This window comes from Leuciscus leuciscus, assembly GCF_965113295.1.
Source record: "Leuciscus leuciscus genome assembly, chromosome: 8".
NCBI lineage: Eukaryota > Metazoa > Chordata > Actinopteri > Cypriniformes > Leuciscidae > Leuciscus > Leuciscus leuciscus.
Window position 1 is genome coordinate 8,435,806 of NC_138732.1, and position 22,149 is coordinate 8,457,954.

General features: G+C 36.8%; 1 protein-coding gene across 1 annotated transcript in view; it reads left to right on the forward strand.

Moving 5' to 3' along the window:
* The window catches only part of col23a1a (collagen type XXIII alpha 1 chain a), a 142,457-nt gene that overhangs the window by 9,119 nt on the left and 111,189 nt on the right, over positions 1-22,149 (forward strand). The window lies entirely within an intron of this gene.

Here is a 22,149-nt window from a genome sequence, read left to right on the forward strand (position 1 = left end):
CTCTCTTTTAATGAACAAAATACATAAAACATGCCACAGGACTTCAGGTTCATGTTTCTGATTTTGCTCTTATCCAACAATCACACACACCTTTCTCTCCTGGTCTAAATCTCTCCTGGAGATGTTCTCGCACTACTAAAATCATGTTTAAAATATCAGAACTTAATTTACTCTGCATTTAAATTCCAAACCCTGCAGCTGTTTGGCATTTGTCCCCATACGGATCCTATCCCATATGAATTCAATACTGAACGCAATTCTGTTTCCAGAATTGGAAAGCCCAACTGCTTGCGTTGTAGCAATCTTTAAGCTTTAATCTTTCAAAAAATCAATCAAGAATTTAACTTGGTGGATGATTAAATGGGCAAAAACGTCTCTTATAGACATCCCATTCACACAGAACACATTTTTGTCACTAAAAACAAGAGATACATGTAAACGGGCCGACCCTCAAAATCTAGAGACATTTTTTAATGCCATGTCATGCGCGAGAACAAGTCAAACGCATCCATCTAGCTCATGTTTACATAGAAAAACAATGGAAAAGCAGCACATTGGAATTCAAAAACGTGTTCTGTATGTGAAAATATTATTAAGACTTTTGACTTTTTGCATAGCAACACCCTGGAAACCACCCACAACATCCTAGAACCAGGGTTAAAAAATTTACACAAGCAGGCAAACACAACTTACATTTTCTTCAGAAAATGTACAAATTTGGTTGTGTTCGCCATTTCTCATTTGCTTAAATGTTTGTGAATGCGTTCCGTGGACCAAAACCCAAACTGAGCTGAAATATTACTGTTACATCTTTCTGTATCATTCAGACCATCCAGCCTAACAGTACCATTAAACATTAGTCCTCATTTAAACGAATTAATACCATATTTAAGACTCAGTTATACAGTCTGGAGATAAATGGCATTATTAGATCTTTTGAGTTATTTAAAGATAAACACAGACACGGTTTACAGTGAATTTTTTTTCCCTTTCGTTCCTGAAATCATTTAAGCCATTTGCGCTCTCCCTTGATATGCACTTTAAAGACTAGCAGAACTAGATTTTTTCCCCAACCGCATTTGAGGCCTTTTACTATTAAGTATCGATCTATCCTGTCAGTCCCTAACCACAGTCAAGTGAAGCGTTCTGTTGTAAACTTTCAGCGTAACCTCTAAAATCCCATTTGGCATCAGGAGCACTTCTATAACTTTCAGGTTGTAGCGTGGGCCGCATTGGACCTCTGCCTAAGTGAGAGTCTTTCAGCACCTGTTAAAAAAAGTTAGCGCTTGTCTTTCTTCTCAGTGTGTAAATGTGTGTTTGAGTCTGCATGCACGTATATGTGTGTGTGGCATTTTCTTCATAGCCTCAAAAAGCATAGAGAAAAATACATGTAAGCTATAAGTGAACTTGTAAGCTAATTAAGATTTATTTTGTGGTACAGAGCAAGATTTCCATACTTATTTTGTCAGGCAAACCCCTTTGAATATTGAAAAATATTTACTCAAAATACACCTTTGAGATTATATCTTAAATAATTTAACACATTCTCATTAATTATTAGCTTTTTATTACCTCACAGACCCCATGCAGTTCCTTTATGAAGCCACTTTTTTAATTTATTGCACTTTCAGAATTACCACTTTTGAAAGGACAGGCATGTGATAATAAATATTAAATAAATAAACAATACTTGTGTATTTCTTGTAAAAAGTGTAAAAAGTTAAAGTATTTAAACACAAGTATTTAAGTTAAATAAACAATACTTGAGTATTTCTTGTAAAAAGTGTAAAAAGTTGATTTGTTGCACATTTACTCTCTGTTGTTGCATTTTGAGAAAATGTGATAGATTAAAGAACGTAAAGTTAATTAATTACAGGTTGATAATTTCTCAAACAGAGGTTTTATCTTTAAACCACATCTATGTGATGCTGAATCGAATTATGGAAGAATATAATTTATTTAAACACGGGAAAGCCAGTTGATTACTGGTTTAAAATTCACCTCTTATGTACTTCATAGATCCAGATGTGTGTTGTAAGCGTTGTAAAACTCTTCCCTTATAGACAATTGAAAAGGACAGCAGGTATTAAAAAGTTAAAAGTTCAGTGCTTGCTTTTTCTGTTCAAGTGTATAAAATATATTGTTTTGCTTGGGAAATAGTTTTGCTAAATACTATGGGATGTATAATCTCTTTTATTACCTCTGTAAAACTGGGTTAGCTGAGTTTACAGCGAGGGGCTTCATGCTTTCAGGGCTTGTCATTAACTTGCCTTTTCTCAACACAACAGACATGAGTAAATCAAGTTCAGTAGCCCAAACAGATCCAATGAATGCTTTAATAGAGTCAGATGTTAAAGCATGCATTAAAAGGCTGTATAACCTCATAATATGTAGTATTGTTCTCAAACGTGTGATATAAATCAGACTAAACGAGACTAAAAGCAAATAGGTCTAAAACAAGAGCGAGCTAATGAGAGAGATATGCTATAGGTATGAAATGCAGCAGGGGAGCGAGCGTTTTAATCAAAACAACATTGCTAAAATCCTTCTTGCTGATATTGAGCCAAAAATCCATTTAAATGTGTTTTAATAGCAACGACTGGCTTCAATGAGCAATTACTGTGATTAGACCCTGCTGTTTCTCTGTAGATTGTCTCAAAGGCTCTTAAATGAGACTGGAATGATCATTAACGGTCGTGAGTTACAGTTAATGCAAACAAACTCCCAGTATTAGACAAAAAGGGACGAAAATATGTTTATTAAATAATCTATTAATTTAATTTTAAATTGGACTTATTTCTCAAAATAAATAAATTAATAAAACATTGTGACAATATGTGACCGTATGTTGAAAGGTAGGTAAGGCGCACGTCCTGATTTTGCAGATGCGTTCCTGGGTCAACATATACCCCTAAACCTAACCCTACCCATAAGTTAGAAAAAGATAGGAGAATAACACTGATGTAGAAGACCTAACCCTGGTTGTAAACCTAAACTTGACGAACTGTTAAAACTCGTTAACTGTTAAACTGTTCTCCAAGAACATGTTGCACTTGGTGAAATGAGGTTCTGCAGATATGCACTAGCAAATAAACAAAAGAATAAGCACATCACAATCCCAAACCAGTGTTATTTTTTAGATATTAATCATATTTTGAATATTTTTTATTTATTTTCGGTCTAAGTTTTAGTAATTTTGTAGTGTTTTTGTCTTTTTTTTTTTTTTTAGCTGCTTTTTTGGGTTAAAAATGATCCAAAATAAATTTTTGAGCAAGTACATAACCAGCCAGTGTTCAAAACCATCTGCTTGCCTTAGCTCGATTCAAAACGGTAAGCTTGTAATAATGTTTTTAATTCCAGTGGTACTGGTGGATTTCCGCGGGAAATTCGAGCATGTCTTTGCGCCATTACGTCACATCTGTACACATAAAGAAGGAGTCTCGGCTAGTAGGCTATGAGTATGAGAATGTTGGAGGTGGAGATTTATAGCCTTTTCTCACAGCACTTCATATAATTAAATTATATTATTTCTGGCGGATCCAGAAAGGTTCAAACAACAATCACCAGTGACAACTGGACATTCACCCGTTGTAAAACGCGAAAGACTTCGGAGAAAAAAAGAGACTGCAACCGGGCCCATGCGAAAACAAGGATATCGGAAGGGTATTAAATGTAGTCACGAAATGCTGATGTTGTTGGCATTAACAATTTGAGAACAAAGTATAATTTGCACGGTTTGACGTGATATGATAAGCGATCATTAGATTTAATCATCGCGATTTACTGCAATGCTTTTTTCCCCTTAGTTGGTCAGAACAAAAGTGGATGTTAGTTACTTGTTCAGATGACATTTTCCGGTGAAAATTCTTATGTTGGTCATACTTCCAAAAAGTAGAATCTGTGATTGCGAATGACAGGATCCACACCGGCGCGGTGACTAACAGCCGCACATTCTCCTCAAAACATTGGATTCATCCGCGCTGTGCCATGCCGAGGCACAACGCAAGTAAAGTTGATAATTCCGTGAATAACTGCAATTGCAGATTTCGAACAGAGATGGCGACAACGAGGAAAAACTATGGACTGCAGCTTTAAGTATATTTTTTATTCATTTTTATTTGAGTTATTTTAGTACATCAAGTTTAGTTAAAGGGTTAGTTCACCCAAAAATTAAAATTCTGTCAGTAATTACTCACCCTCATGTTGTTCCAACCGCGTAAGACCTTCGTTCATCTTCGGAACACAAATTAAGATATTTTTGATTAAATCTGAGAGCTGTCTCACTCCTCCATAGGCTTCTAAGACACTATAACTTGCTGGCCCAGAAAATGTATTAAAGACATCGTTAATATAGTCCAAGTGACTCCAGTGGCTCAATCTTAAGTTTATAAAGCGACGAGAATACTTTTTGTGCGCAAAAACAAACAAAAATAACGACTTTATTCCACTTTTCATTTCCTTCTCTCTGGGCCTCGAGTTTTTTCACATAGTGTTTAAGCGTAGCACGTCTGTGTTGCACGTCACACGTATCACACACATGACCAGCGTCACCCAATAGTAAGCCTACGTGGTGACGTGCAACACAGACGCGCTACGCTTAAACACTACGTGAAAAGACTCTAACTTTTTTTTTATACATTTTCTGGGCCAGCAAGTTATAGTGTCTTAGAAGCCTATGGAGGAGTGAGCCAGCTCTCAGATTTAATCAAAAATATCTTAATTTGTGTTCCGAAGATGAACGAAGGTCTTACGCGGTTGGAACAACATGAGGGTGAGTAATTACTGACAGAATTTTCATTTTTGGGTGAACTAACCCTTTAACAACCCTGTCCCAATCTCATGACATTCAAAAATGCTATGTGCTCTTCCAGGTTGAATTTGTCAAATGTGGAAAAAAATTTAAAACAGCAGGTCCCAACTACTCTATAGGCCTACGTTTTTCCAGATGTTGCCCATAGCTCTCTTTGTGTATTAGCTGAACATAGCTCTTAACCACACAATTTCTATAGTATGCAGTCAGCCAATATCCCTGAGTATTTGCGGTCCCAGAGTCCCCAGACTGTAAGGTTTAGATTGTGTATGTTTGGCAGCAAACTTTGTGGCAAACCACTGAAGAAAATGCATTAATTATTACATTTAACCTTGTGATACCTGCTGTGTGGTAGTGCAGAAGTAATCAAATGGTATTTGCTTTAACCCTCGTCTGTATGTTTCCTGCCGTAAGGTGTTTTGACCTTATAGAAGGTCATATGTTACTCTCTCTGGACTTCAGATGAGCTGTGGAGGATAATACTCTGTCAACTGATGGAGGGAAACAGAAAATGATCCCGTCCTGTGTGGCAGAATAATTGTCCAGTATATTTAGTAACTCTGCTATGCTGACAGATTGTCAGCTGTTGTCTGTCTAAGATTTATTTTGACTGTTTATTGGACACTCAGTTCAAGATATTTTAAGCCCATCGAAGACATCCAAAAAGTTTGAAAGTGCTTATTTCTTGTTCATTATGGGCATAATAATGGTGGCTTATTTTTGAACTTGCACTATCCAAAGATTTGGATACTTAAAATCTTAAAATCATGATCTTAAAAACCTTTTCTTTTGATCTCACAGCTTAACCCTCTGGTACTGTATCGGTCAAAAATGACAGATTTTTTTCTTTTTTTATTTCAATGAAATTATTGTAATATATTTTAGTTAGATAATGTTTTTTATTTAATATTTTCAAAAGAAATTTAGGGGATTTTATGGTACTAAATTATATTTATGCAGTAGTTATAATCCATTTATTCACTTTTAGAGCATGGACCTGAAAATGAAATTTCCAACAATAAATCTTTGAATGCTTTGGATCAGAGACTTAAGTTTGGTCTCTTTTTAAAAAGATGAAATTTGACAGATTATTGATGATTTAAAAAAAAAAAAGTTATAAAATCGTACATTTATTGTTATGAAAAATGCACAAAAATACCGTTTTCAATCTTTATATGAATTTTATATATATTTTCCAAAACATGTTTGACTCTAAAAGTGTGAGAAAATCAAAGCCATAAATCTAAACAAGTTGTGCTCCAAATTTGAGATTGATATCTCAAAAAATGAAACATTTCATTAAGATTTTGTTTGAGCGCAGCACCAAAAGTTTCCACTAAATGAAATTCGCCTCCTATTCATTTCTAATGCAGTAATTTTTTACTGCGATCAATAGTTCGACAATTTTTTTCAGGACCATTTAACCTTTTTGAATCATGTCCATGATTTTTTTTTTTTTTGTGTGTGTGCCAAAAGTGCCAAAATCTTGACCAAGTTTCGTACCATTCCGATGAAGTAAAAAAATTCAAAAAAACAAAATAGCAGAAATAGAGTTGTTTCGCTGGATGTGTTTGATTCACTAAAAAGTACTGGCTCATAAGAGTAATGTGATGACAGCATGGAGAATGTAGTACGTCCAGATTACTTTAATACTACACACACTCATACTATATAAAACATACTTTTTTATTCAAAATAGGTACCTACTCAAAGAGTATGTGTTTTCGGATGCATCCATTGACTAGAAGAACTGGCTCATAGGAGTCATTTGTTCGTGAATCAGATAGTCCGCTGTATGTTTCATTCACTAAAAAGGACCGGCTTATAAGGGTCATTTGTTTGTCAGTCAGACTACACTAGTTGCATATATATTAGATTAATATATTAGATACACATTTTTTCATTGACTAGAAGAACCGGCTCAAATAGTCATACGTTTGTGAATCAGAACATATTCGTCACGTCACATTTGTTTACACATGGACAACACAACAGAAAGACGCTTTTAATTACATAAACACAGACTGCAAAATCATATTCAGAAATATTATAGCGAAACAAAAGAGTATAGCTTTTGTTACTGTATATGTGTTTAAGAAGTGCGTAGGTGATATTTAGACCTCTGTGGTTCTTTGAAATGCAATATGATTTCTATTTGACTGGCGATGTATGTTTGCATAATATATTTTGATTGTTTACAATATTAAATTGTTTGTATGGTGTTATATACTTTCATAGAATAAAACTGGTGGATTTATGGTCTTCTGAAGGTTACGCTGGAACTTCATGCATCAGGATGACGGTGTTTATAATATGTCTCACACATGTCAGCATTGAACACATAGGTACCCTCAGGGCCTCCTGCAGGCCTCGCTGGACAATTAGACCAATGCAGGACCCCCTCCACTCCCCCCCGCACCCCTCCCCGACCCAACATCCCGCTGTCCTCACCCCCTCTCCGCTCTTTAAGGAGCAGACCTCCATCAGCGCACAGGCTGTATCAGATGACCTCATTACCCTGGCCTGTCCTCTAAGGATTCAGCTACTGCTAACTGTCCATCAGCAGTTCACCATTTACAGCCCCAATAGTTCTGCGTGTGGGACAGCGCTGGGTGATTGCTTAACGGCGCTGTGCACTGAACCAAACAATAAAACATGATGCTATTCATCCTTTTAGGATGTTTGCTTCTGGTCCTTTTGTGAGTGGCTCACTTTAAGAAAATGCAAACAGTTTGGAGTGAATTCATTAAACACTTGCAGTTGCTTCACTTTTGCATGTGGTATTTCAGAACAAAAACTTGTGTTATTTGCCAAGCACCCAAAATCCAGCTTACCCAAGAGCTGAATGTGCTGCATACAGGGCTCTATGCTTACATTTCTTTCCAGGAGCACTTATTAAAAAATTTTAGGAGCAGAGTCAAGTACGGGACAAGTTTTGCCTCCTTAAATTTATTTCCAGGGGCCCTTGGAGTTGATTTACCCCGACATTTTAACCTTTGTAGGGGCACTTTTTCAAACCAAAATAATCCATCTTTCATGTCAAATTCTTAAGTTTATATTTATTTAAATAATAAAATTTTATTCAAAGTTGTGAATATAGAAATATTAAATTATAAAAAATTATTGAAATACCATAAAAATTAAACTAAAAACATCAATAGGTGGCGACAAATCAAGTCTAATCAAAGACAAGTCTTTGTCACTGAATCATTTATTTAATAGTTTCATAAAGCCATATTATATCCTTTTTTAAACTATTGCTTTTTGTTTTCTTGTATAGGTTTTCATGCTTGAATGTTCAAAAAAACACATATTTTCCCCATATTTTACATCGGTGCAGCACCTCTTTTCCCAGTCTGTCAGTAATGCTCTGTTGTTTAGTTCCGGTCTCTATGAACGAAGCCCCTCTTTCTGAAAAGTGCAATGTGCTCTGATTGGTCGGCTGGGCTAGTGTGTTGTGATTGGTCAACTGCTTCGAGCGTGCTTTGGAAACATCACGCCTCTTACTATAACTGGGTTTCAACACACTACTAATGCTACTCAACCAGGCCCCGCCCATTCATTTATCGTATGTCTTGGGCGGGAATTATTTACGTTCAATCGAGGCATTTCAGAGAGTATCTACTGATATAGAGATTAACTCCCTTTGGAGTGACTTTGTGCTTTGTATCTTTCCAGACCTTTTTCACTTTCGAACAACATTACATACTAAAGAAAGTTGAAAACGTAAAAAAGCAAGGACTGATTCAAGGTAGCTTTTGTTTGCAACTTTAAGGTTTTAAAAGTTCATAATTCTGAAAATAAAAAAGTACTCACAGCATTAAAAAAAATCACAGAAAGTAAACAAAACATAGCTAGGTCCTGATCAATTGAATCCAGTTATCATTTATTATCTGGTTTTTGTAAAGTTTTGTGCATGCTTTAGCAAAGATGGCAGATTTCAAATCAAATAGTACATTTGGGGGGTCCTTCAACAGCCGAGAAACTGCCATTAAGATTGATACTGACGGATAACTTTCTCCAGGTATTATACAACCCTTTGTTGCTATCCAGCCAAACCTTGACTCCTTGTATGGAAGAAAGCAGGAAGAGCAGACGTCTATCCCGATCGGACCATGCAGTCTCCATTAAATAAATGGCAAACACAAAAAGCATAAAGAACTGACAGAAAGTGAGCAAATGGAAAAATGTGACAGACAGATCATACGGCACTTTAAATGATTCTTAAATCACTCATTGAAATGCCTAATTGATTTGACTTGTCATATAGAAACAGTTGGTGCAGATTTGAACATGCTTTTGGGCTTTCACTTAGATTCAGTATCTCTGTCTTTCATTTATGTGCCATATTTTCACAAGTGGTTGCCATGTGTCCGAGATCCAGAAATGTCATGCTAATGAATTCTGAATACACTGTTGAATTTTAACAATTAGTTTTTTTCTTCTTTGGATTGGAAAATCTTTGTTTTGATGGTTGATGACAACTACATTTTTACATTTCCTGAAGAAATTGTGCATCGTGCTTGTCAGGGTGTTCGGTATGCAGTTTCTGATGTTTTGTATGGTACGCATTGATTTAGCAAATTCAGATTAGTTTCTGATTCATTTGGGCAAATATATCTTTTAATCTTACATATAGTATAAATTCTCTCTCAGCTAATGCTGTAAATTGTATAGCAAACCTTTTAACTTGGTACATTACACAAATAATACATTGTAAAAGTTAACAAAAAGACCGAACCTATACGATTCAATTGCTATTTCTTTATCAGATATAATCAACACAACCAAAAAACAACTGAAGTAAACTTTAAATTGCATTTCTTGTCTAAAACAGTTAACAAAGTTGTATTGTAAAGTGTATATATCATAAAATCATTAACATTCTCGGATTCAGCAAATTCATTCAGTGAAGGACACATCAGACCAATTCAAATGGTAATGCTGAGTTTGTCAGTCCTTTCAAATGATTCATTAAAGGACAGGTTTATACGAGTCATTTGTTCCTGAATGGGATCCACTAAAATTGATTTTAAAGAGTAATTTGTTCATGAATTGGACTACACAGGTCATGCTGCATGTTATTCCGTTTAGCTTGCAAAGACAGTTCAGTAAAAGACTGTGTAAACTCTAGTAAATATGACTTATTTTTTTGGGTGGGCTATAGATTCAGCATTTTGTTTGGATTCAGTCTTGATTGACAGGTGCAGTCCAGTCCAGCTGGCCTGTGCTTATGTCATTGTCGGAATGTCAAGGTTACTCGGTTGCTCCTTGTTTGGACTATTTTAAATTGATTGTCAGGATTAAGACGCGTCTCGTTTCAACCACTGCAAACAAGAATCTCATTTTCTAATTTTAGCATTTAAAAGCTAGCATACATTTAGACACCTAGGGTTTCAGTTAAACTGGTTATAGCCATCTCACACTGACTGGTGCTGGAAATGCGTGTGGATCGTCACCTCCAGGGTCGGCGGGAACAGTCACGAAACGGATTATGGAGGTCTGAGACCCGACAGCCGTCAGTCCCTGAGGGAGATTAGAAAGATCCAAAGGTGGCGGCCCGGACAGGAATCTGACACAGCAGGGGAATGATGAGGGGGGTCTGTGCTGGTTGTCTCAGGATGAGATATTCGGAATTAACGTATGCGGTGACGTTATGAACGTCCTCCTCTTACTACTGGGTATCAAATCTTTGACTCCTTCTCTAGTGACTGACGGACAGAGTAGCACCTGATGGTAAATATATAAATGAGCTCAGTTTAGTATGCAGTGACCGTGGTTGATGACAGCTATAGTGGGATAAAAATATGTAAAGAACTCACCGGATTTAACACTGACTGTATGTAAAGAAAGAATAGACTGCCTTTTATGCTCATTTGATTTCTGATGCATACTAACATCCAACATGCTATTAGCATTAAATGCCAAGTTCTGTCATAAAACTTTTACATTGTTAACTACATGGCGAAAGCTGATTGGTTTCTGTCACATCTGCAGCCAATGAGCTTGCTCCTCAACATTTAAATGGCTGGTTCCTCTTGAAGCCCTCCACTTTTTTTCGATGACTAAATATCATATCCACCTCAGAGTTTTTTTTTGTTTTTTGGTTGGCTTGCATACTTTACACAATTATTTGTCTACTAAGTAATATGTCAGATGAAAACCAAAGAGCTTTGGGGTTTGAAATGCATGTTCCTCCAAAAACCGCAACCCTGTCGCCACCCACTCCGTCTTAAGATCTCTCAGATTACAACAGGCCAATCGTTAAGTTTCTCACAGCGAAAATGTTAATAAATGAAGCACTGGCAGTTTGTTAGTCATTTTTTTAAATAGCACTCTGTCTTTGTAACAGTTTGGTAAACCATTGAAGCATTTTTCTCATTTGAAGGACACATTTAAAGACTTGCCACAGGGCCAGATGTCATAAACAGTTGCTAAACTTTTATTCAGATTGATTTGATTTGGTCTGAGATTTCCATCCAACACCCTAATCACAAAATGAAATTATCAACTATTAGATTAGTTCTGCATGAACAGATTCTCAGGCGTTATGGGATTGCATTGAAGCTGTAACGGGACTATAAAATGCTCTCCAGGCCTTGTGAATCCACACGGACGGGTCGTTTTGACACTGATAAGCTCATACCGCACAGAGCGGCTCATCCTGTCTCCTCGCGTGTGACCAGAAAGCACTTGTAACATCCAGGAAAACAGTCTTTCATGATTAGTGCATTTAAAGGGTACCAAGGTAAGCGTGAGTGGGAGTGTTGTGTGATTCACTGCACGCACACACAGCTATGGTTATATTGAGATGTCTCTCTCTGAGAATCGCCACTTGGTGTGGTAGTTAGATAAAGAATGTGTGGAATGCTTGGACCCAAACACTCAGACCACCGAGCTACTCACAATAATGAACTTTACATTTGAATCTTTTTGTATCTTCATTAGTGATGCACCAAAATGTTTCTGAAGCCAAAAAGAAACTTTATTTATTTATTATTTAACTCTTTCCTCTCCAGCGTTTTTTGAACAAGTTGCCAGCCAGCGCCAGCATTTTTGATCATTTTCACAAGTTTCATGGAAATATCTGAACATGGAATTATATATCAAAAGAAAGAACAGAACTTTTGATAAAAAAAAAAAAAACATGCATTCTTTTTTTCATCAACATTTGAATGTTGGGTAAGTTTCATAAAAAAGCAACATTTTGAGCAAAAAGCTGAGAAAATCACATTTTTGTCAAAGCCTACGTCTGGATCGGATTCATAAAGATGATCAAAACACAGATGGAGTAGATCAAGTCCATCAGCACCCACAAAGCTTCACAGTCCTATAGCTCACCCTGCGTTGACATTTCATTCGGTAACATTACTTTTGATTTATATGCTGTTTAATGTTGATGATTGCATTATTTAACATATGCATCTGCTTACGTAATGCTATCCATAGATATCATATAATAAAGGCTAGATGACTCGTCCGCGCTGCTGGCCAATGGAAGTCGACGTCCGCACACGGCAGCCATCTTGGCACAGGGAGCTCGCTCACTCGTAACATTGTGTTTTAATGGTGCATGTACTTTTAAATAACCATAACTTGCTACATTTTCTACCGATTTTCAAACGGTTTGGTTTGTTATAAACGTCAGAGATGTAGTTATGACACTGCATACATATAAATAATTATAACAATGGACTTCCATATGAAAGAATTATAGCCACGTTAATAACGTTTGTAAGAAACCAAACCATTTGTAAATCCGTCAAGATAAGAGGATTTGTGTTCGTGCTGATCACTCACCTTAATTCAGATACCACAGAGCTCGCCAGAAAGCTTCCCTGTGGCAAGATGGCCGCCGGTGATGCCGTTCGAGACTCCGCCTTAAGACATCTAGCCTTAAATGGATATCTATGATGCTATCGCTTGTTTCTGCTTCTTCACGTGTTTTGATCTGGAGGTTCTGTACTCTTTCAGGAGATGCCTAACAGTGCCCCCTACTGGAAAATTACGCCAATGACTGGGAAAGGGTTAAAGGGTTAGTTCACCCAAAACTGAAAATTCTGTCAGTAATTACTCACCCTCATGTTGTTCCAACCCCATAAGACTTTCGTTCATCTTCGGAAAACAAATTAAGATATTTTTGATGAAATCTGAGAGCTGGCTCACTCCTTCATAGGCTGCTAGGTAATTGCATCTGCCGGCCCAGAAAAGTTAGTAAAGACATCGTTAAAATAGTCCAAGTGACTACAGTGGCTCAACCTTAAGTTTATCAAGCAACGCAAATACTTTTTGTGTGCAAAAACAACAAAAATAACGAATTTGACGTGAGTTCACGAGAGCGCCACTACTGAGAATACTGAGAACGAAAATTTTGTTGGAGAAATAGAAATAGACCTTATTGAGACAACTGTTGCCATCAGACACGCATCCAGAGCAATTTACAGACTGTGTTGTAGCTTTACATTTGAGAAAAATGGGGGGAAAAGTGCTAAAAACAAACTTTTTAATAAATTTAAAAATGTTAATTAACCCAATTTGTTTAAAAAAGGCAAATATTCATGCCTGGGAGGGATTCTGCTGTAATAGAGGAAGCTATGTCCAGATTTGGGTATGAGGACAGAAAAGAGTGTGCCTTGATGGTCAGTCGAAGGGGGCAAATGGCCCTATAGGCGTCAGCATGTCCGTTGATGGCCTTGTATGCCAATACAAGTGTTTTGAACTTGATCCTAGCAGAGATGGGGAGCCGGTGGAGTGAACATAGCCGAGGGTGGGACTGTGACCTGACACAAGAGGCAATATTCCAGAGTTATATAACTGAGGACAACATGATTGGATGTTCAAATATATGTTCAGAAATATCTAAGAATGTCTTTCATTTAGGTTGTAATAGTTTGCTAGAGATTGGGGGACTCTGGGGTTTGACTGTCTGCACAGCTTTGGTTTGATTCCGTCAGTTTGATGCATCTGGCCGACTCATTAAATCCGAAGCAAAAAAAAAAAAAAAATGTAATGCATTTGCTGCAAGAACCCCATGACATATAGTGTTGCCCAGTGCCATGCTCTACAGAAACGCATGATGCTTGTGTAATATTATGGACAAGAAGTGGTCTCTAAAAACTTCCTCATGAGTTCAGATGTGAAAAGTTAGCAGCGCTGAAGTTGCCATGGCATGTAGCAGCTGGGAATTATAGTACAAGTTGTTCTCATACCATTTCTGCTGTCTCTCTCTCCCTCTCTCTCCGTATTTTGCTCTGTAGTATCCCTTATATTGGGATCCCATATCCCTTATTTGATGAAGGTATATACATTATTTTAGAGCAAAAAAAAAACAAACTCAACATTAGATACTACACTGTAAAAGTTGCTTCCTTAAATTTTTAAGTACAATCAACTTAGATGTGTAAGTCATTTTTAACTTAAATTACATTAAACTGACTTTAAAAAAATGAGTTGAAACTTGTATAACTTATAAAAAAGTTGAAAACTGCTTAACTTATTTTGACGAGTTAAAGCAATGTAAAAACATGTTGTCATAACTTATTGATCATATTATTTTTTTACAGTGTATATTATACATGCTATATACTATAAACCAGGTTTATTATAATTAACTAAAACTAAAACCATTTTACCATTTAACCATTTTTGGTTTAAAAAATAAACAAGAACTGAAATTGAATAAAATATGATAAAAAAAAACTTAAACTTTTATTTTATTTCAGCTAGTTGCCAAGGCAGCAATTTTCATTTTCATTTAGTTTAACTTGATCTATAGAATAACTGAAACTAAAATAATTAATAAAAACTATATAAACATATTTATAAAAATCGAACTAAAATTAAAATGAAAAAAAATCGAAATATTAATAAAAACTATAGTATCTGAATGATATAAATAACACTGGTGTATACATGCTGTAACCCTTAAACCTAAAGGAATTTTTTTTTGCATTTTTAGATTAAAATGATTATTAATAATAAATAGAAAATTTTACTTGTGCATATTTAGTATTTATGAATCTACAAGAGGTTTTGACAGTTTTCCCCTTTAAACTATTGCATGTACATGGACATACACCGAGTCCAAGGTCATCCTGTCCATGTGTGTGTGGGGACAGCTGTCCCACACTCATTGAGGACAGATTTTGGCTTCCTGTCAAGACTGTTTTGAACAGCAGCCCCGTACAGAGGTCAGTAAACTCTCATGCCACTGACAGAGTCTCTTCAACAGCTGATCAAATGTTTTACTCATTACATTATACAATTATACAGACATGTCAAGGAAATCACACTACACACATGGCCTTGGGCTGTTGCTAGTTGCTGTCAGTTGTCAAAATGGCTAATCCATATTTGAGCTGGAACTGTTTTCTACAGAGGTCATGGATATTTTTACATTTATTCCTCACACATTATTTTTTTATTTTTTTTACATAACTTTGTAAATTAACTTCACAAATTCTGCAATTTCATTAATTTATTAGAACTTTAGTGCAATGTTGGGTAACACTTTATAATAATTATACAGTAATAAAGTACTTAGCATATCATTTGCAAACTATTAGTTTATAGCTAATTCAGTTAATATATTGTAGCCTCTACATTGTTAATATGTTAATTAAATATACTAATTCCATAGGGGTGGTGGCGCAATGGATAAGACACATGCCTTTGGTGTGAGAGACCCGGGTTCGAATCCACTGTGAGACACCAATGTGTCCCTGAGCAAGACACTTAACCCCTAGTTGCTCCAGAGGCGTGCGACCTCTGACATATATAGCAATTGTAAGTCGCTTTGGATAGAAGCGTCAGCTAAATGAATAAATGTAAATGTAAATGTAAATATAAATATACTAATGCAATTCAAGAAACTGCTAAAGATGCATCTTTTTCATCAGCACTTGATCCATTAATACTATAGGGCCCTATCTTGCTCCCAGCGCAATTGACTTTGCACACCGACGCATGTCATTCGTATTTTGGTAAATTAGGGAATGAACTTGCGCTCCCGGGGGCGGTGCAGCGAAAAGAGGAGGCGTGTTCCGGCGCAAACGTTCCCTGGTGCTATTTTGCAGTTTCAGAAAACAATTCTGCCACCAACCAGGAAAAACCTAGTCTAAAGTCAGTGGCACGCTATTCAGATGCTATTTTAAGGGTGCATGCTTGGCCATAATGTAGCGTGTGCACAACACGCGTACACTTTGCTTCTCTCATCTACACACAGACGCAGCAGTCCCCAGTTTTGCAAACCATACATAATTACAAGGAAAAATATTACCACACAATGGAAATCCTTGTTGTGTCCATGAAGATGTGAAAAAATAGGCATAAATCTAGCTTACACATTTACCCAAATTATTATATGCCTGTTTAACCGAAGCTAATTTGGGTGGGTTTCTCCCATACAATGTCACTTCTCTGTCTTTTACGCCCCTGACGAGAACGTCGGTCTCCTCGGCTGTGAACCGCTCCTGGCGTGCGCCTTGCAAATCCGCTGTTATAATAGCAACCCGCCATGGAACAAGCGCGCCTGCTCTTAAAGGGAATGTGAGATGTCGCTCTGATCTCTGATTGGTTTATTTCACATTATGCCAAAACCACACCTATGAGTAATGAAGCTACTTCAGACCAACCCATTTTAGATTTGCGTCGGGCGCAAGAGTCATTTATCCCGCCGGTATAATAGCAACAGCGCCCAAGACCCGCCCACAAAGTTACTTGCGTTTCGCGCTTGATACTTGCGTTTCAGATCGTTAAAATAGGGCCCTAACACTTACTATTCTATATCTATCTATCTATCTATCTATCTATCTATCTATCTATCTATCTATCTATCTATCTATCTATCTATCTATCTATCTATCTATCTATCTATCTATCTATCTATCTATCTATCTATCTATCTATCTATATAAAGCCTTGCTACGTGTACTGTGCTGGGCTAACTGGGAGTCTGGGACTAGTCACAGCTCTTGCATATTGTTGCCCTATTTTTGGTTTGATGGCTTCTATTGCTCTCCTCATTTGTAAGTCGCTTTCGATAAAAACGTCTTCTAAATGATTAAATGTAAATGAATGCATTCTTGCCTAGGTCATATTCTTTTTGTATTAGGTTTTGCACTCCTGTAGTCTTTTTCTACCTAGCTTCGGTGATTGGCACATCTGGATGATGTCGTCTGCTCACTACCCCCCCCCCATTATAACAGCTGAAACCACTCAAAATACTCCGTCATTTATGGTCATACAGATAAGAGTAAGATATCATTCGAAACTGTAAATTGTATACTTATTATACTGGAAAGTGTTACACAATGTTGGTTAAATATGCTATAAAATCATGTTTTTCACACACACACACACACACACACACACACACACACACACACACACACACACACACACACACACACACACACACACACACACACACTCCATATTGTTATAAAAACCATGAAAATATTTTGACATAACATTTCATGCTGATTGCTCACCCTGTATTTATGGGAGCATCGGTAAGCCATGCTGTTTAGCCTGGCACTTCCTTTATGTTGTCTCATGGCAGAGGGGGGGGTTTAGTTAGTCAAACATTATTTAAATATACACAGGGAACGTATTGAATTACCAACAAAGTGTCACTCCGTCTCCACTGTTTGAATTCCACAGTGAAATGTCCCGCGCTTCTGTCATGCACTTCCACTGACATTGTGCTGGGAACCTCAATCACCGTGACCCTGTGCACTCATACCTCAGGTTTACAGGCTTCCTGTATGGCAGGTTTGCCTTCATCAGTGGTCGTGTTTTGATACTGCCTGAAAGGCCACAGTTGTGGCCGGAGAGGTTAATGAGGATCAGGGAATGGAGGTTTTTCCAGAGGACTTTCTCACATGTCAGCAGCCGTATAGTGTCACACTAACCTATGATGATGTATGAAATCTCCATTCCATTTTTTTGGTGTAGTTATAGAGCTTGCCATTGAAATTTTTATTAAACGTTGCCAAGACAATTAAACAGAATTAGCTTGTGTTACTGGAATTTGCTATAAGACATTTTCCCTAATGGTGTCCCATTTTTATTTTTATTTTTTTGTGGCAAAAATGTCATGTTTCTTTTTTTTTTTTTTTGAGAAATAATGTAATAATATATTTGATCATAAGTCTCTAATGCTCACCACGGCTGAATTTATTTGAATAAAAATACAGTAAAAACAGAGATAATGTAAAATATTATTACAATTTAAAATAACTGTGTTCTATTCTAATACATTTTCATATATAATTTATCCCTGTGATGCAAAGTTGAATTTTCACATTGTCAGTGTCACATGACCCTTCAGAAATCATTCTAATATGCTGATTTGCTGCTCAAGAAACAGTTCTTATTATTATCAATATTGAAAACAGTTGCAAGCTTAATATTTTTGTGGAAATATACTATGTGTGTATTTGTTTTTAGGAATTGTTTGATTGGCAGTGTGGGCCTCAGGAAACATTTCTTTCTGTAAATTTGTGCCAGACAGGAGGTACCAGCTCATAAAACCCTGAGCTTACAGCCTCTAGCATCCTATACGCATAAACACACACACACATACACACATTGTGCAATACCCCTGCAGAGATCCTCTGCCCTCAATAGACAGGATCCCTGCCCCAAAAGGAGGAAGTCGTAAGCTCATTAAAGTAAAAAGTTAATGATGTGGTTCTTCAGGCCTTTGCTAGGGGGGCTCAGAGGAACAAGCCATGATTCAAAATACCGCTGATATCCTTCAAATACAACATTACGCTTTTATTTCACTTGGAGATTGTGACGGGTGTCTTTATTATTTACCTGGAAACAAGCAGAGTACATGATTTAATTCAATTTGGAGTAATTGATTTTTTCTGGATTATGTTTACATTATCTGTGTTTATTCCTTGTAGACGTTTTTTTGTTCTGAATTTATGCCTACAAAATTTACTCCATCAGATTCATCTACATGTTTGACTACTTCACATTAAGTTTTTTTCAATGAGGCATGACTTCAGCTGTAGCCCTTATACACACCAAGTTTACACTCAGCATGTTGGCCTATATGTTTACTCCAGTAAGTATGTACTGTAAGTATGTGCTGGCACACAGCTTCATCTTGATAAGTTGATGATATCCCTTGCTTTTGAAGGATCACTTGAACTGAACAATTCCAGGATTTTGTTGCAGTGTCTCAGATCAGATCGAGTGGATCGTGGTCCATTAACTGAGGATTGTGCTGGTATCGTTGGTCCGTGACCTGTGCGTGTGGCCAGAGGACTGTAGCTGATAATCTCTCTGATGGACAATGCATTAGTTCCAGCTGTCTGAACAATCAGCTTCACTGGATCAGTAACATACTATCTTTATGCGTCTAATGTTCATAATATTTAGCAGGCACATGGCAGAAAAATGACAGTACAGGACATGAAAAGGGTCTGTACGTCAGAACGTAGGCTCACTATTGGCCGACGCTGGTCATGTGTGTGATGAGTGTGATGCTGGCCAATAGTAAGCCTACGTTCTGATGTACAACACAGAAGCGCTGCGCTGTTACACTACGTGAACTCATTCAGAGGCCCACACAGAAGAAAATGAATGGTTGCGCACAAAAAGTATTCTCGTCGCTTGATAAACTTAAGGTTGAGCCACTGTAGTCTCTTTGGACTATTTTAACGATGTCTTTACTAACTTTTCTGGGCTGGCAGATATCAATTACCTAGAAGCCTATGGAGGAGTGAGCCAGCTCTCAGATTTCATCAAGAATATCTTAATTTGTGTTCCGAAGATGAACGAAAGTCTTACGGGGTTGGAACAACATGAGGGTGAGTAATTACTGACAGAATTTTAGTTTTGGGTGAACTAACCCTTTAAGGACCTATCAGCTTGCGACATCTAGAGTTTTTGTATTTCAATAAACAAGACGTTAATATGATGTAATTTACATTGTACACACAAAATTGCCATTTACTTTGATTTTGCGAAAACAGTTCCAAACGAATCGAGCAGAATCAAGCAGTGGTTCTTTGAGCAACACACAGTTTTGATTTTCATTCCTAAATGAATCATTGTTTTTGAAGGATTCGGTTGAGTGAATAATTCAATGACTCACTTAATTTAATTTAAAATATTTTTATATTTAATATAGATAACATTAGGCCTATATATTTATATTAAAATATTTTTTAATATGTAAAATATATTAAGTGTTTAAATGTATGATTTTTTTCCATACAAACAATAAAACAGGTGATGACTTAGTTACATTGACTTGCACGTACAAACTGAGTTTTTGACGGTGAGTAACACCCTGGCATCCACCAAGAACACTTTAGCAACAGCATTGCAACACTATTACAACTACACACAGAAAATGTAAAGATTAAATCATAAATAACATCTCCAATTTGCTGGTTCTTGATTTTTAGTCATGCAAGTGTTCTTGTCTAAGCTGTTGTGCTGTTTTCAGACTGCTGTAGATGTGATATTGTCAGGCCCAATTAGCATCTAAAATGCCTGTCCTCTCTCTGCTCTCTAAAGCACTTTATTTGGGAATGTGTGAACTGTGGCCTTTTACTATCAAGCATGTGTGAGTGTTTTATGGAGTTTGTTGCAATTTCTTCTCTCACTCTGCACACCTGTGCACATCCACTGACACTGTGATTGACAGGTCATTTCATCAACATGGCACATGTGCTCGATACTCGTCTGATTGACATGTTCAGGCAGCTTTAGCCTTTGCCCTGTGCTCTGTGCCGCCCCCTTTACAGACCTGAGGTCAGTGTATCAAGACAACAGAGGTCTTGAGTGGTCGTAAGGTGATGACACCCCCTTTTTTCATTTCCATGTGCCTTTTTGAGGTGGAAGGAACAGGTTTATCAGATGGTGTAGACAGATGCTCACTGTTCATAATCAACCCCACTAACATCTGACCTCACAGCTGGACTGCACAGAACACTCGATCAAGAGGCTGGTATGTGTGTGTGTGTGTGCCTGAGTGTGCATGAATAAAAGAGAGAAAAGGAGTCCTGTTGTAATGGTACTCAGAACGACAGTGAGATTAACTTACATTTCAGGTCGGAGCCGTGGCTGTGTGGGCAAGTGCTCTGACATATAGTGCGGTTGCACTTTGGGCGACGCGGGCTCCAGGTCCTTTCCTGGTCCAATTCCCTTCTCTCCTCTCCCATGATTTCCTGTCTGTCTTACTCTAAATAAAGGCAAAAATGCCACATTTTAGACACAATATTTATAGTTACATATTACATTTTAGCAACACAAAGTTGAGGTGTTTTGTTCCTGAACGAATCACTGTTTTTGAACGAGTGAATGATTCAGGGACTCACTTATAAAGACATAGCATGCATGCTCTAACTATTTCTAGCATATTATCTTTATATGGCAGAAATATTAAGAATAAGATACTAGCATAGTACATTTTCCATGCCTGAGTGAACTCAATGACTCACTTTCAAAGACTTCTCTTGTCGCCGCATTCTGGCATATCACTGTAACCTGGATGAATGTAACCTATAACTGTTGTTCATTCGTTCGTTCCCTTGTTCCCTTCCTTTCTGGTATCTTTGTACATTTCATTCAAAAGATGCACTGGCTTAAGCCAGTAAGAGATTTTATCACATATGTTAACACATATATTGTTTATTTCTTGTGGCTATACTTTAGAAACAGTGTGATAATGGTGTATTATAACCAGCATTGGGTAAGTTACTCTAAAAAAGTAATTAATTACTAGCTACTAATTACATCTTCAGCAGTGTAATTAGATTACTGTACGAATTACTCTCTCTAAAAAGTATTGGATTACTTAATTACTTTCTAAATCCCATATCAACCTCGACCAGTTGAACAATACAAGGACAGACACAAAATTGCACTCTTGATTCTTTTAAATAAACAATACAATTGTATAAATTATACTTGAACTGACCAAAATGTGTAAAGGGAAAAGGTTACATAAAAAATATACCTTTTAACATTACATTTTGATGTTAAATCCACTACTATTTTATATAGAATTGTTCTATAGTCTATACAGTATAATGCAATTACATCACAAAAACTAAGAGTAATCCAATACTTTACTTTTTCAAGGGAAAAGTAGTTAAATGACAGTAATTAGATTACTTAATAATTATTTACCCTCACCACTATTCTATTCTGCAATGCTTTGCCTTATAAACTCACAATAGATGTTTTTACAAATTACATGCCACTGTTTCTGTCTATAGAGCTTAACTTGTAATGGATCCACGGATGGAAGTAAACCAAAAAGCACTGTCGGGACAGATCTGCCATGAGATGTATGAAGTATGACATTT